The sequence below is a fragment of the Phocoena sinus genome, chromosome 5 (genome assembly GCF_008692025.1).
Source record: "Phocoena sinus isolate mPhoSin1 chromosome 5, mPhoSin1.pri, whole genome shotgun sequence".
Classification (NCBI taxonomy): domain Eukaryota; kingdom Metazoa; phylum Chordata; class Mammalia; order Artiodactyla; family Phocoenidae; genus Phocoena; species Phocoena sinus.
In genome coordinates this window covers 73,085,307-73,098,686 of record NC_045767.1, presented here as the reverse complement: position 1 = coordinate 73,098,686, position 13,380 = coordinate 73,085,307, and positions in this window count along the sequence as shown.

The following is a 13,380-nucleotide window of genomic DNA, read 5'->3' as shown; positions in this document are numbered from 1 at the left end:
GATTTTTTTTTTTTTTTTTTTTGCGGTATGCGGGCCCCTCACTGTTGCCTCTCCCGTTGCGGAGCACAGGCTCCGGACGCGCAGGCTCAGTGGCCATGGCTCACGTGCCTAGCCGCTTCGCGGCATGTGGGATCTTCCCGGACCGGGGCACGAACCTGTGTCCCCTGCATCGGCAGGCGGACTCTCAAGCACTGCACCACCAGGGAAGCCCCAGGGGACTGATTCTTAATGGTCAATGAAATAGCTCATACTTATTTCGTTGTCCCCCAGCTATTTGTTTCCTAATTTCCCACCCACATTAATCTCAGATAAATGGTGCTTCTTGCATGAGTGAAGCCCCTTGCTTGCTGAGAACTCAAGGTAATGGAACCAGCAGCCAATGCTAAGGGCAGCATCTGGCGCTACTAAATAGAATTATCCCGACCCCCATTTCTTACAGAAAAACTTCCACCTTTTCCCTCTTGGCCCTTGCCTCATTCCTGCCTCGGGAAGAAAACAGGTCAAATGGGAAAAAAGAGCCACTGGGCACAGGTACCATCAGAAACACAGACACTTAAGGGCTTGTCTGAGCCCTCAAATGCCCTGAATTCCCCCAATAAAATTTAAAAGCTAAGAAGCCAGAAGAAGAGGGAGGGGGGAGGGGGGAGGGGAGGGGGAGGGAAGGGGAGGGGAGGGGGAGGGGCGGGGGAGGGGAGAGGAGGGGAGGAGGATGAGAAGAAGCACTATTGCATATTATGTTCTTCAGAAGATATTTATTTGAGCCCAGCAAGGTCTCCAGCAATATAGGTATACTGGCCTCGGAATTAGCAGTCCTGGGCAGTGTCCCACCTTTCCCACCTACTAGATATGCCCTTCTGGGCAAGTCAACTCAATTAGCCTAAGTATTAGTTTCCTCATCTAGAAAATGCAAAGAACACCTCCTGAAATCTAGCTGTGGCAGATTAAAGATGGTCACATACATTTCGATACCTGTCCTATTGAGAGGTGGGGACCTGGTCCCCTGTCCTTGAATTGAGCAACTGCTTTGATGGATAGGATATGGCAGAAGTGACTGTTCCATCTGAGCCTATGTCTTAGTCTTCTGGAAGCTTCCATATTCTAACTCCTGGAATTCTAACTCCTGGAATACTCACTTGGGAGCCCTGAGCCACCATATACAAAGTCTAACTACCCAACAGCATAGAGAAGACAGCTAAGGGACTCAGATGAGTCCTCCTCTCCAGCCTTCCTCATCAAGACACAGTCACATGGGTAAAGCCAGCTAGGACCCTCTGGTCCACCCAGCCACCATCCACATGCCAGCAAGTGACCCAGGCAATGCCACATGGAACAGAAGGATTGCCCCGCCGAGTGCTGCCCAAATTTCTAGCCCACTGTAAAAAATTAATAAACAAACCTCAATTAAATAAAGTCAGGAGACCAGAAGGGAGAGCTGTCACACCCCGTGATGAGAGCAGAGCCCAACAGGAAGAAGAAAGACTCCTCTTCTTTCCTGGCAAGGACTCAGCCTTGGACTCTTTGTTTACTGTAGCCCTCCCAAGTTCCTTTTCTCTGCTATACAAGTGGTCTCCTTCCCGTGCCTTATTGGGACTTGCACGTGGCTTGTCGTGGTCACAGACACCAAACTGCAATCCTCTGCTAATCCAGAATAAACCCATCTTTGCTGGAGAAATATCTGGCAGTCTATTTGTTTTAGGTCAACACCACAAAATCATGAGACATGTTTATTATACAATAATAGATAATCAGGACATCAGCTAAAAAAGATGACTATGATGATCAAAAAGAAATTGTAAATGCAAAAGGACTTGCAGACGACAAAGCAACATGTTTTGTCAATATTAAAGAACAGATAGTCTCTGAACACAGGTGTTTACAATGATTAATTTTTGTGACATTTGCCATTACTGTTTAGGGATGCAAAGTCACTTGCCATCAGGAATCTGTGATAGAAATGAACAGAAATACATTCAACTTCTAGTTCTTTACTGTGATGGGCTCCAGGGCTTTGTGAGTAAGGGATATTAATGTTATCTCCAGCTGGGAAAGAGTATGTCATCAGGTTTGAAGTTATTTATTTCATTAAGGAATTGGGGGAAATGATTTCTTTTCCTATGACTCTATTCACCTGAGAGTATTTTGAAGCAGTAATCTCAGTTAACCAGAATATTCAAAGAAAATGGTACTCTAATTACCTGAAAATTTCATCAGTGCTTCTTGTTGATCTTTCTAAAATGCTATAATAACTTTGTTTAAGTATGTTGTTCGGGAAATCCAAACTCTTGAAAAAATTGTGAAAAGTTAATTTATTAAAAAGTTAGTTTATAAGTTGAGTGTTTGAAACTTAGAATGCATTTTCCCATTGAAATAACGCTATAAATGATAAGATTCCAAGACTCAGAGCTAACAGAATTCCAAATGTGCTACAATACTGCATAATTATACATTTTAAGGTTTAAAACAATTCCATGCTGTGAACTTTTTTTTTTTAAAGCCTCAGAAGATATACTCAACCTGATCAAACCCTTTTCAGTCAGATCTAGGGAGCTCCCCAGGACATCAGAGCCCAGTAGGATGGCAGTCTTACAAGGGCAGAGGCTGCGTCCCTGTTCTCTGTGTGTGTCCAGGTCTTAGCACAGTGCTTAGTCCTCAATGGCTTGCTGTCATCCCCGAAGCAGTACAGCACAGTGACTAAGACGTGCTTCAAGTCAGAAGAGACCTGGCTTTGATTCTGCCCTGCTTCTTGCTAGTGGCAACTGTGGGCACAGCTTAGCATCTCTGAGCCTCAGTTCTTCAACAATAAAATAAGAATCAAGAGTGCCTACCACATGGAGCTCCTACAAAACTTCAGTGGAACATTTTATGTAAAGACATGGTATCATGCCTGATACACAGTTAGGGCTCAAAACATGACAGCAATCATTATTACTGTTACTGAACCCAGACTTATTCCATGTGTGGCTCCCAGAGCATCTACTGCCCAATTCGGCAGTTCTGGGGTGTGCGGGGTGGGGGGGAGGATGTACAAAGAGAATTTGTGACAATTTATATTTCTTCTTACCCCCAAGATATTGGAGATAAATTAAGCTTTACTTATATTTAACATATGGATTAATAGTAGTACATGTATGTCAGTTATAAGTAAATATGTTGACAGTGCATGCTCATTTTTTTTTTTTTTTTTTTTACTGTTAGGGCTGCGTACATCAAAACATTTGGAGAGCATTGACCTAATTCTTCAAATAAGTCACTGGACCTGAAGCCGGGCAGAGGTGGACATTTGCCTCAAAGAAGGAGCCCAGCCGTGAGCAGAGGGAGCTGAATGTCCTTGATGACAAGAAAGATCTTGAGTCTCTATCTTCCAGTCTCCAGCGAAGACAAAGGGCCTGCCTCCTTATGAAGGGAATGACCTTGGAGGAGTAGGAGAGGGAGGGAGAGGAAGAGAGGAAGGGAAGAACTCTAACAGCCAACCAGCCAGCCAGGCAAAGCATCAGTGACAAAGTTAGCCAGCGAGTGGGCTTGGGGTCCCTTTGGTCCGAGCATCTCACAAAATGGGAGGAAGCAGAGTTTCCACGGAGCTGCTGACAGCAGGGTGGACAAAGTGAAGGGAAGAAATGAGGTCAAAAAGGTGGTTCGGAAAGCAATCTCCTCCACCGGAGATAAGGGCCCTCTACTGGTGCCGTGGGGAAGGGGGAAAGGAAGGAGAAGCAGAAGTAGAGGGTCAGCATCTGTCCCTATAGGGTGGTGAGTGAGTCCAGGGCTGGGGCACCATCTGTGATTAGAGACGTGTGTAAGACAGACAGACATAACTCAATTTGGAGCATCAGTTTTTATGGTGTAGAAGCATGACTGTATCAGATCCCCATGATATACCCTGGAAATGTTTCCCACCCACCCACCCTGCCAAATTTTATGAGGCAATACTGTAGGGAATGTAGAATTCTGGACCAGGGAGTCAAGAAAACTGTGTTCTTGTTTCAGCTTTTCTGTTATTCAGCTACGTCCTTGTGTAGGCACCTAGCTTCTGAATTCATTTTGTCATCTGCAGAACAAGAGAGCTAATTTACATGATCTCTAGATTCCCTTCCAGCCCTGTGATTATGAATTTCAGGATTCTGAAAGGGGCATATTCTCTGAGGAATTGTCTCTTATGCCTACACATTGAGTGCAGAGAAAAGCTATAGTTTATTAAGGGTGTCTGGTTATTTGCATTATCAATCAATGCTTGACTAGGTGGTTCCCATTCTAGAGTCTTCTTTAATGTCTTTACTCTGAAATTACTTGACTATGTTTCTGCTCCTACTAGCTGCTCACGTAATGAAAGCAGCTCATGGCATTAACTCAGAGCTTCTTGGTATAGATTAAAGTGATTTAAATAAGAGAGAAAGTAGGAGAGAGATTGTATTATTAGCTCATAAGAAGCTATGGCTAAAATAATCAGATGCTTCCCAAATACACTGAAATCAAAATAACTACTGACCCAACTGTATAAAATAAGATAAATTCACCACTCCACAATGCAGCAGATCAGCACTCTCTTTTTTTCTTGTCTCTTCCATTGTCCCCAGAATCCATATAATCATTTTTAAAGTGTACTAGTATTCAAACAACAAATGAGAAATGAATGGAAATCAAGAGGACACATCTCTGAATTGTCAGATTCCACTAAGTAGAACATTGGTTGGAGAGCAAGCAGGGAAGAAAGGAGAGCCTGGTCTCCAGAATGGAGGAGACATTGGCTGTTAAGAATATGTCCACTATAAGAAAAGGGAACCCTCTTGCACTGTTGGTGGGAATGTAAATTGATACAGCCACTGTGGAGAACAGTATGGAGGTTCCTTAAAAAACTACAAATAGAACTACCATATAACCCAGCAATCCCACTATTGGGCATATACCCTAAGAAAACCATAATTCAAAAAGAGTCATGTAGCAAAATGTTCATTGCAGCTCTATTTACAATAGTCTGGAGATGGAAACAACCTAAGTGTCCATCATCAAATGAATGGATAAAGAAGATGTGGTACACATATACAATGGAATATTACTCAGCCATAAAAAGAAATGAAATGAGCTATTTGTAATGAGGTGGATAGACCTAGAGTCTGTCATACAGAGTGAAGTAAGTCAGAAAGAGAAAGACAAATACCGTATGCTAACACATACATATGGAATTTAAGATAAAAAATGTCATGAAGAACCTAGGGTAAGACAGGAATAAAAACACAGACCTACTAGAGAATGGACTTGAGGATATGGGGAGGGGGAATGGTAAGCTGTGACAAAGCGAGAGAGAGGCATGGACATATATATACTACCAAACGTAAGGTAGATAGCTAGTGGGAAGCAGCTGCATAGCACAAGGAGATCAGCTCAGTGCTTTGTGACTGCCTGGAGGGGTGGGATGGGGGGGGAGATACAAGAGGGAAGAGATATGGGTACATATATACATATGTATAACTGATTCACTTTGTTATAAAGCAGAAACTAACACACCATTGTAAAGCAATTATACTCCAATAAAGATGTAAAAATAAATAAATAAATAAAATAAAACTAAAAAAAAAAGAATATGTCCACTATAAAGTAGGGGGAGAGATTTGGATGTTTCCATTTCCCCCATTGGACTCTGCCTTCTTCAATCTACAGACCACCCCCACCCCAGGTTGAGACTCACTGGATGATCAGATCTGTTCTCTTGGTCAGTTCATGATGCTATAACAAATTACTATGGACTGGGTGGCTTAAACAACAAACGTTTCTCACAGTTCTGGAGACTGGGAAGTACAAGATGAAGGTGCCAGCAGATCCAGTGCCTGGTGAAAGCCCTCTTCCTGATTTGCAGGTGGCCTTTTTCTCCTTGTATCCTCACATGGTGGAGGCCAGAGAGAGAGAAAGCTCTTTTGTCTCTTCTTATAAGGGCACTAATCCCATTCATGGGGGCTCCACCTGCAGGACTTAATTACCTCTTAAAGACTCCACCTCCTAATACCATTACATCGGGGGTTAGGATTTCAACATATGAATTTGGGGGAGACAAAAATATTCAATCCATAATACCTGTACCACTAAGGGTGTATTCAAGAAATAAGTGTATTCTCATCTTAAATTTAAAAGGAATCTGGGGGGAAAGAAAAGCATATTTGATACCTTGCTTGCTAGCTCAGTTTTTAAAAGAAAAAAAAATCTAAGTGGAAAACTGCCAGAAATGTTACAAAATGTTTATAAAGATACTCTTTGAGAGTTTCTGTTATTGCAAAAAAACAAATTAAAAAGAAAAAGAAACTTATATAGTGTTTTACTCTGCTAGGCAGCAGTGCAAACATAAGGAACCTGCATACCTTACTTCTCTACAAAGTAAGCTGGAATTGAAGAGGAATTAGGTCTATAGATTTCCTCAGAAACCTTAAAAGGAGAGCTAAGAACATATTGTATTTTGCTGGGTTGACAGATTATACCAGTTTACCAATCATTTTAAGTGCAGCCACATTATCAGTCTCCAAAGCAGTCTCGTTGATTCCCAGGATGGCAACCTTCCCTCCTAGCAATTTACAGCAGGCTGATATCAGCCTCCTACTCCAAGGCAAGTCTTCTCAGAAGGGCCCAGCAATCAGAGAAACTGTGGTCAGCCACACCCTCACCCCACCCAAAACATCAGGGCCTTTATTATTTTACCCCAGGATTCGGCAACAGCAAGCATCTGCAAGGCTGGGCTGGTTAGAGGTGCTCTGAGTTCCTGGACTTGAATTGGAATAATCATCATCCGGTTAAAGGGGATTACATAATACTAGGGCTCTGTGACCTTTCTGTTAAAACTAGTGAAAGGTGTATACTTTGACTTGAACAAAGCACACTACTGTATGGAGGTATAAAGGGATTATTAAATATGTGTTTATTTATATGGAGAACAAGGATAGTGTCTTTGCAAATATTAAACAGATGCATTTGAATTTTCCCCTTACCTCTATTCCTTGGGACCTATTCCCTAGCCCTGTTCCACCTGTGGACCTGAGTGTCTTCTGACCTATCCTCCAGTTCTTCAGTTACTTGTCTATTCTGATGTTAAAGCAGTCCACTGAATTCTTTTTTTTTTTTTTTTTTTTTTTTTTTTGCGGTACGCGGGCCTCTCACTGTTGTGGCCTCTCCCGTTGCGGAGCACAGGCTCCGGACGTGCAGGCTCAGCGGCCATGGCTCACGGGCCCAGCCGCTCCGCGGCATGTGGGATCTTCCCGGACCGGAGCACGAACCCGTGTCCCCTGCATTGGCAGGCGGACTCTCAACCACTGCGCCACCAGGGAAGCCCCTGAATTCTTAATTTCAATTATAGTATTTTTGAGAGTTCTAGAATTTTTCTTTTTTTTCATATCTGCTGTGTCACTTTGTATAGTTTTACAAAAGTGTAATTTTCCTGCTGGAATGTTCCAGTTTGGCTTTTAGGCCCTTGAACACAGCAAGCATAGCTGTTTTATAGTCTGTATCTGATAACTCCCATACCTAAAGCCTCAGTAAGTCTGTTTCCCTTGTCTGTTATTTCTGCTGATTGTGGTTTATGGGTGTCTTATCTCCTTGTGTGCTCTGTCATCTTTGATTGTGGACTGGACATTGTATATGAAAGAATTATTTACAAAAATGATTTGAGACCTATTATCTTCCTCATAAGAGGATTGTTAATTGTATTTTATTTTATGTTATTTACTTATTTTGCCAGGTGTCTAGGGACACGAGCCATCCAGAATCACCTTCATTTCAGTTCAGGGCTTGAGATTTTGGGGACAACTAAAATCAGGGCTTCTCAAACTTTAATGTCCACACATACCACCTGTGGATCTTGTTAAAGTGAAAATTCTGATTTAGTAGAATTTGGGCAAGCCTTGAGACTCCACAATTTAAAAAGAAAACCCAGTGGCACAGTGGTTGGGAGTCCGCCTGCTGATGCAGGGGACACGGGTTCGTGCCCCGGTCCGGGAGGATCCCGCATGCCGCGGAGCAGCTGGGCCCGTGAGCCATGTCGCTGAGCCTGCGCGTCTGGAGCCTGTGTTCCACGGCGGGAGGGGCCGTGGCAGTGAGAGGCCTTCGTACCGCAAAAAAAAATTTTTTTAATAAAAAAAAATAAAAAGAAAACCCAGGTGATGTCAGCGTGATGGTTAATTTTAAGTGTTGACTGGCCACAAGGTACCCAGATTACATAATTTCTGGACGTGCCTATGAGGGTTTTCTGGATGAGATTAGCATTTGAATCCGTGGACTCAGTAAAGTAGATGGCCCTCCCCAGTATGGGTGGTCATCATACAATCCGTTGAGGGCCTAAATAGAACAAAAGGTGGAGGAAGGAGGAATTCACCGTTTTTTTTTCCTGCCTGATTGCTTGAGCTGGGACATTGACCTTTTCGTGCGCTCAGCACTCCTGGTTCTAGGGCCTTCAGACCCCGTCTGGAATCTACAACATGGGCTTCCCTGGTTCAGGCCTTGGGACTTGGACTGAATTACACCACCAACTTTGCTGGGTCTCAAGCTTACAGACAGCAGATTGCAGGACTTCTCAGCCTCCATAATTGCATGAGTCAATTTCATATAATACATCTCTTCCTATATACACATATCCTTTTGGTTCTGTTTCTCTGGGGAAGCCGGACTAATCCAGTGCCGATGGTCCATGGGCCACACTTTAAGAAACAGGACTTAGATGATCTGAAGCAGGCTTGCAGTTCTTTTCAATGCTAGTTTTTTCCAGTTCATCCTAATGTGTGTGTTTTCCACTTGATTATTCTTCCAGTAATTCTAAAAGTTTACCTGTAGATTCTGATGGGTTTTTCTCACAAAAACAATCATGTAGTCTGAAATAATGACAATTTTATTTTTCTTTTTAAATTTTTATACCCTTTATTTGTCTTTCTAGCCTTATTGCACTGGCTAGGACCTCTGGTATCAAAAACAGTGATCATAGCAGGCATTCAAGCCTCATGCCCCATCTCAAGAAGACAGCATTCAATAATTCACTGTTGTTCTGGTCACTGTAAGATTTTGTACATACACTTCATTGGATCAAGAAACTTTTCTTCTATTTCTAGTTTGCTAAGAGGTTATTTTTTTTAAATAATAAATGGGTATTTAAGTTTTATCAAATGCTTTTTTGTATATATCTTTACATTTATACATTGTTGTGGTACTTCTGGTTTTATATTCTGAATTATATTGGTTTATTTTCACGTGTTAAACTAATCTTGAATTCCTGGAATAAACCTAACTTGTCATAATATATTATCTTTCTATACAATGCTGGATTTGAGTTACCAATATTTTGCTTAGGAATTTTATATCTATGTACATGATCAAGATTGGCCTATGATTTTCCATTTAACATTCTTTTCAGTTTCGATATCATATAAAGCCTGTCTCTACAGAGAAACAGAACCAATAGGAGATGGATATATATATATATATATATATATATATATATATATATATACACATACATACATGTGGATATATATGGATATAGAGATATATATGTACATTTATATCCATCTCCTATTGGTTCTATATATACAGCCTATAGATATATGGATGTATATATATCCATATATGTGTATGTATATATATCTATATATAGATACATATCTCCTATTGGTTCTATTTCTCTTGATGTCATATTTTCATTAATATTTAGTTCAAAATATTTTCTAATTTTTATGTTGATCTCTTCTTTGACTCACGGACTACTTAGAAATTTATTATCTAATTCCAATATTTAGGGATTTCTCATTATCTTTTTGTTATTTAAGCTTAGTTTCATTGTCACTAGAGAATATACTCTGTATTAATTCAATAATTGACGTTTGTTAAATCTTGCTTTTTGCTCCAGCATATGGTCAGTTTTGGTAAATGTCCCATGTACACTTGAATGAGTAATTTGAAGTTACTTGGGACACTCATTGTTCTATACATGTCAGTTAGGTTAAGTTCATTGTGTTGTTTAAACTTTCTGCTTGCTCTGTCATTTACTGAGAGAGGTGTATCGAAATCTCCACCTCAGATAAGCCATGTGAGATGGAAAGTAAGGTCCTGAGCACTTGATGAACAAGCGAGAGACTGAGAAAAAGAGCTAGTGTCTACTTTTCATTAGAAATGAACAGAAATTTGGAGGAGCTATGGGAAACCAGAGAAGATGAGAGGGAGATTCCTAAACTTCATGATGTGGAAGAGACAAAAGATTTGTAAAACAAGGGAATATCTAATTCTACTTGAAGAAGTTTTGAGTTTTTATAACTTAAACCCTTCTGTCTTTCCAAATCTTATGCTACCACTAAAACACAAGGTGAGAGCAGTTTTGCTTTACTTGGTTTGTTTTGAGGAACTCAAGGAAAGAACAGAGTCCTCCGTTGGCTTGGCACAGTCAGAAGCAGCCCTTGCCTCTGTGTATGTGCCTCCCCAGAACTTTGGGAAATTCTGAGTACCTGCTGAGTGCCAGGCACCGCTAGGTGCATTAAGTACATCCTCTCCTTGTACTGCAGCATAATCAAAGCGTTACAAATGCAAGCGCGGGGCTTCCCTGGTGGTGCAGTGGTTGAGAGTCCGCCCGCCGATGCAGGGGACACGGGTTTGTGCCCCGGTCCGGGAAGATCCCACATGCCGCGGAGCGGCTGGGCCCGTGAGCCATGGCTGCTGGGCCTGCGCGTCCGGAGCCTGTGCTCCGCAACGGGAGAGGCCACAACAGTGAGAGGCCCACATACCTCAAAAAAAAAAAAGAAATGCAAGCGCAAGACCATCTGTGAACTGAACTATGACAGTAGAAGGAGATCTGTGTGAGGGGTGATCACAAAAATGTCACTTGCCCCTTAACTTCCCACAACTGACAGAAGTTTGGGAGAGGACACTGTCTTCTGGAGGGAGTGGTATGAGGGTTCTGTCCATCTTATCCAGAGCTAAAAGGTAAAGTGACCCCAGTTGTCATCTGGATTACATGACCTTGCAGTATTGTTGTTAGGAGATAATGTTGGTAAAGCACTCGGCTCAATAGAGAGTCAACGGTCAATAGTTACCATTCAAGATGTCTCTGTATCTTTTTGTTTCCCAAACTTGGTGATGAGGTACCAGAGAAAAGGGCAGTGTCTTTTTCACTTAAGTGATACCTCCTATCACCATCACGTGCCCAGTGCCGTACTATGGATATAATACATGCTAAGTAAATATGTTTGTTGTTGCCAGGTTCCCAGAGTTCCCTAAATGTGAATAGTTTCAAGGGCTGTGTTAGTTATCTACTGATGCAGAGCAAATTACCCAATTACAGATGGTCCCCGACTTACCATGGCTCCACTTAGGATTTTTTGACTTTACAATGATTCAAAAGCAATATGCATTCAGTAGAAACCACACTTGGAATTTTGGATTTTGATCTTTTCCCAGGCTAGTGATATGCAGTACCAATACTCTCTCGTGATGCTGGGCAGGGCAGTAAGCCACAGCTCCCAGTCAACCACACGATCACAGGGTAACCCACACTTACAACCACTCTGTACCCAGATGACCATTCTGTTTTTCACTTTCAGTACAGTATTCCGTAAATCACATGAGATTTTTCAGCACTCTTTATAAAATAGGCTTGGTGTTAGATGATTTTGCACAACTGTAGCTAATGTAAGTGTCCTGAGCACCTTTAAGGTAGGCTAGGCTAAGCTATGATGTTTGGTAGGTTAGATGTATTAAACGCATTTTCAACTTACAATATTTTCTATTTACATGGGTTTTTCAGGACATAACTCCATCATAAGTTGAGGAAGATTTGAACACAGATGGCTTAAAACAACAGTTATTATCTGTTAAGGATTTAGGAGCAGCCAAGCCAGGTGGTTGGACTTGGGTCTCTCATGAGTGGCAGCCAAGATGTGAGCTAGGGCTGAAGTACAATCTGAAGCTTGGCCGAGGCTGGAGGTTCCGCATCTAAGGTAGCTCACTCCCATGGCTGTTGGCAAGAGGCCTCAGTCCCTCCCCACCTTCCCACAGGGCGGCTCATGATGTGGCACCTGGCTTCTCTCAGATCCAAGAGGATGAGACTGAGGCAGAAGAAGCCACAATCTTTGAAAACCCAAGCTTAGAAGTCACATGCCCTCTCTTTCACATTATTCTCTTCATCAAAAGTGAGTCACTAAGTCTAGCCCACGCTCAGAAAGAGGCCAGTCAGGCCCCACCTTTTTTTTTTTTTTTGTGGTACGCGGCCCTCTCACTGTTGTGGCCCCTTCCGTTGCGGAGCGCAGGCTCAGCGGCCATGGCTCACGGGCCCAGCCACTCTGCGGCATGTGGGATCTTCCCGGACCGGGGCACGAACCTGCGTCCCCTGCATCGGCAGGCAGACTCTCAACCACTGAGCCACCAGGGAAGCCCCAGGCCCCACCTTTTGAAGGAAGTGCCAAATCACTTGTGGACATATTTAAAACCATCACAGGAGGACATCGTGTTTTGCAGATGGTGATGTGCTCAACACATTTTTATTAAATAGATCCCAGGAACCTCCTTAGATTGTGACATAAAACCTTTGGAAATTCTCTTAGAATTTTTATCTCTGCCCCAAGAGATCAAACAACATTCAGGGCACTTCTAGCTCGAAGATGTAATGTGTGGCCCCCTGAACAACATTCAAGCCACTATTCCTCGCGGAGATAATGCTTTTGGGCTGAATTCTCCCCATCACCTACCTGCTTGGTTCTAGGGAAGAATTCTCTCTGTGGGACCTCTCTGTGTGCAGAGGTATGTTCCCTGACAACTGGTCGCCTGACTGACTGGAGACATCAACAGAGCGTGTCCTGTACAGCCAGGGAGTGATGCAAACCCGGAGAAGAGACACGATGCTATCATAGCTCAGGGAAGGGTGGCAATGGGCGTGCTGCAGCTCCTGAGTCAACAACAGTTATATGTCCACATTATTCTTCTAACAATTAGACTTAATCTTGAAACATTTTTTTCCCCTGCTTTGTTCCAAGAGGGATGTAAGGCTGCTTGATTTCTGTAAGTGATCCTTCCAGCTTGTCAAAAAATCCATTTCCTATTTTTAAGCATTAAAAAGGTAAGACATGGGCTTCCCCGGTGGCGCAGTGGTTGAGAGTCCGCCTGCCGATGCAGGGGACACGGGTTCGTGCCCTGGTCCGGGAAGATCCCACATGCAGCGGAGCGGCTGGGCCCGTGAGCCACGGCCGCTGAGCCTGCGCGTCCGGAGCCTGTGACATTTTTGTTATTTTCTCTCTCATAGTAAAGCTTTCTTAGGTTACCCCACATTCTATTTTTTATCAAATATTTAAGAAAAACAATTTGGGGGCTTCCCTGGTGGTGCAGTGGTTGAGAGTCCGCCCGCTGATGCAGGGGACACGGGTTTGTGCCCCGGTCTGGGAA